Genomic DNA, 3,455 nt, shown 5'->3' on the forward strand with positions numbered 1-3,455 from the left:
TCCCGTTAGTCGCCTCTTACGACAAGCATGGGTTGGTAAAGATAAATTCCAACCCGGATCTTGACTTGAGAAATTGTCTAGTCACGAGCAAGGTGTCCAGCTATCCGGATACGATGTAGCGCTATCAGCCAAGACCCAGAGTCCGGCCACTAATTCAATATATACTGCTCAAAATAAGTTAAGCACAATATTTTGTTAAGAAAACCAAAAAACTAATCCGATAGAACTCGAGACTTCCTACTGCCTACTGAATACTGCCTACTGCCTAGTGCCTACTGCCTACTAGTCACAATGCCAATCAAAGTTACGATACCGTCAATTTTTGCTGCCGCTTAAAGCAACATTGAATGACCCTCTACTTTGATACAGGTATATCCCTCCAACATATACAACCAACAACCTATTTACAAGACAAGATTAAAGCACATATAATCACGTTCTTTAATCACAGTACGTTAAAACACAGTTCAGAAGTTACGCCGCGTATTAAACATTAATAAAAATAAAACGTGCGTCTTAATCATTTGCATACGGAAATACTCGTTCAATTTCATTTTGGAGATGAAGAAATCTAATATGCTTGTCAGATTTGAATGATCCATGATCCATGATCACACGATCCATGTAGGTTTAGGGAAGAGAGGCGACTATAACATTTGATGATAATGGCATTGTAAATTTTACTAGCTGTCCTAAAGTACCGTATCTTTACAATCCAGGAGCATCGCCAACAGCGCCCACGGGGACAAGGGACACAACAACAGGCACCCAAGACGGTCATTCTGTGATTCCATCAAGTAAGGTGTAGGCTGGATCAGAGATGACATTGGGGCCTTGTATATATACCGACCAGCAATAAAAACGCAACTCAGAATTCATGAAAATTATACTTTTTGGAGTTTGGATTTCATACTTTAACACAATTGTTTTGAGTTCTTGAATTGCGTTTCTTTTGCTGGTCAGTATAAAATAACCCGAAAACGTCCATAAGATATTTTATTAAAAGCATTTGAAATGAAATTCACTGTTACTGAAAATGTAATCAGCGCAAAGGGAGATAACTCTAAAGTGTTTTGGGTGGTATTGCGGGAAACGCTGCCAGTTGTCCTTCCCTGTCTAAGGTTTAAATCGAGAAACACCTGGTTAACATTAAATATTAAAGACATTAGTTACAAGCAAGAAAGGGAGATAACTGGGTTGTCTACGTCGCCTGCTGCATCTCCATTTGCAGTGGTGAGAGTTGCTTCGTTTCGGCCTGTCAGAAACCTCTCGAATTATGATCCCGGACCAAATGTTTCAGCTGCAGCTGCAGATTTTCTGACGTCAGAGGATGTGATCACGGTTGTTGCAGCGCTTGCTGGAGGTCTGGTCGGCATTGTGTGTGTATCTCTGGTGGTGGTCCTGCTCTGGAGAAAACATCGTTCAGGTATGCAGATGTATAGCAGAATGGGTCCAATGGACCCGGACCGACTAAACGATATACTCGGTGGTTTTGTTTGTTTGTTGCGCCACACTCAGCAATGGTCCATCTATATGGCAGCGGTCTGTAAATAATCGAGTCTAGACCAGTGATCAACAGCATGAACATCGATCTACGCGGGATACGATGACAACCAAGTCGGCTAGTCTGACCACCCGATCCCGCTAGTCATCTCTTCCGACATGCATGGGTCGCTGAAGATTCTCACCCGGATCTTCACGGGTCATTCCATAAAAGGTTAATTAATACAACTGCCACATTATAGTATTCCCAGAAATCATTGAGAAAGTTGTTTCGGCAAATATCTAATCCATTAATTGTAGACGTTTTACTTAAATGAATATTTTGAGATATGATTCTCTTACAGTCTAAGTGTCTTTTCAGTACTTTGTGAGACCTCCTTGCCCTGCAATACAATATTTCTAAGTCCTTTTTGGTTCACATTATTGTAGAAGCGCTGTACGTCTTACGGAGAGGGCACGTGGCATTCCATGTACAGGTATAGAAGTCGAGTAGAATACTGTTTGTTTGCTATTTATTTATTTTGTATATTTCCAGCCGGAAACAATTTTGTGGTTAACAAGAAGCCTGGCCAGAACCATTTCCTTCAACAAAACTACTCTCATGGTATGCTTGAAACGTTACTGAGTGAATGAATGAGTTGGTGGGTCCCACGTTGCCTAACACTCCGTATCCTGTTTGTTTTTGTTTTTTTGGCTGTTGTTTAACGCCGCACTCAACAATATTCCAGTTATATGGAGGCGGTCTGTAAATCAACGCATCTGGACTAGTCAATTCAGTGATCAACAACATCTACACAAATGTGATACGATGGCATGTGTCAACCAAGTTATTTGATACCGTTAGTCACCTCTTACGACAAGCAACGTATTCCTGTCCTGACATTGTATATTCCCTTTTAATGCTCTTCAAACCATTACAAAACAGACGAAAACGCGCGGAAACATATCTCGATGACTTTTACATGATAAGTCATCTTCTATAGCGCAATGTCTCCAAACACCAAGTGATTGCTCGCGGCGCTTTATCAGAATCTGATTCTTATTACCCCGGATAACCCAAGCTGCCTCTTAGGCGCTAGAAGGTTATAGTCACATGACTTTATCCCACCGGGTACCCATTTTCTGCTGGGTGAACAGAGGCAATTTGAACAAACTCACTTGCCTAAGGTGAGACCACATGCATCACATGTGCTGACATACTATCAGTCAGGTTAAACGGCAGACACTGTTCTTAATTCATTTTGGGGGAGTTAAATCAACAGGCATATATTTATCTCCCAATCTATTAATCCAAAGGCGGTTGGGTAGTCTTGTGACAAAAGCGTTCGCTTCCCCACATGGGTACAATGTGTGAAGCCCATTTCTGGTGTCCCCGCTATGATGCTAAAAGCGGTGTAAAACCATACTCACTCACTCGCTATTCATCCACGTCCATGTCTTCCAGCTCATCCCTTGAAGAAGGTATACTTGTTGTATGCCGAAGATCACAAAGATCACATTAATGTGATCACCAATCTGGCCATCTACCTGAAAGACCACTGCAAGTGCGAGGTGTTCTTCCTGCCGTGGTTCCGCGGCACCATCCAGACAACGGGCGTCTAAAAATGGATCATGACCCATATCGACCAGTCGGCGGTGGACACCAGAAATGGGTTTTACATACTGTACCCATGTAGGGGATTTACCCCGGGACTTCGGCGTGACGAACGAACGCTTTAACCACTTGGCTACCCCCACCGCCCCACATTAATTGAGAAATCAAAGATATCTTAATTGTTTAAAGACAATAACGATCATAGTGTACATAATTGTATTAGAAACTGATTCAACATATTCAGTTCAAGATATTCTGAAATAATTTATACATATCCACAAAATCATTACAGATAACTGTAACTCAGAGATATTTTAAATTCAATTTGAGATATCTTAATTATTGCCTCTACTTATAC

The 3,455-nt window shown here is 41.5% G+C and overlaps 1 long non-coding RNA gene across 1 annotated transcript; it reads left to right on the top strand.

Moving 5' to 3' along the window:
- Positions 1-1,287: 1,287 nt before the first annotated feature.
- Positions 1,288-3,094, top strand: LOC124264936. Its single transcript, XR_006895289.1, has 3 exons — positions 1,288-1,426; positions 2,039-2,107; positions 2,948-3,094. It is a non-coding gene; the product is annotated as an uncharacterized LOC124264936 (long non-coding RNA).
- The last annotated feature ends 361 nt before the right edge of the window (positions 3,095-3,455 follow it).

Source organism: Haliotis rubra, unplaced genomic scaffold (assembly GCF_003918875.1).
Source record: "Haliotis rubra isolate DU_JTF1 unplaced genomic scaffold, ASM391887v1 Scf95, whole genome shotgun sequence".
Taxonomy (NCBI): domain Eukaryota; kingdom Metazoa; phylum Mollusca; class Gastropoda; order Lepetellida; family Haliotidae; genus Haliotis; species Haliotis rubra.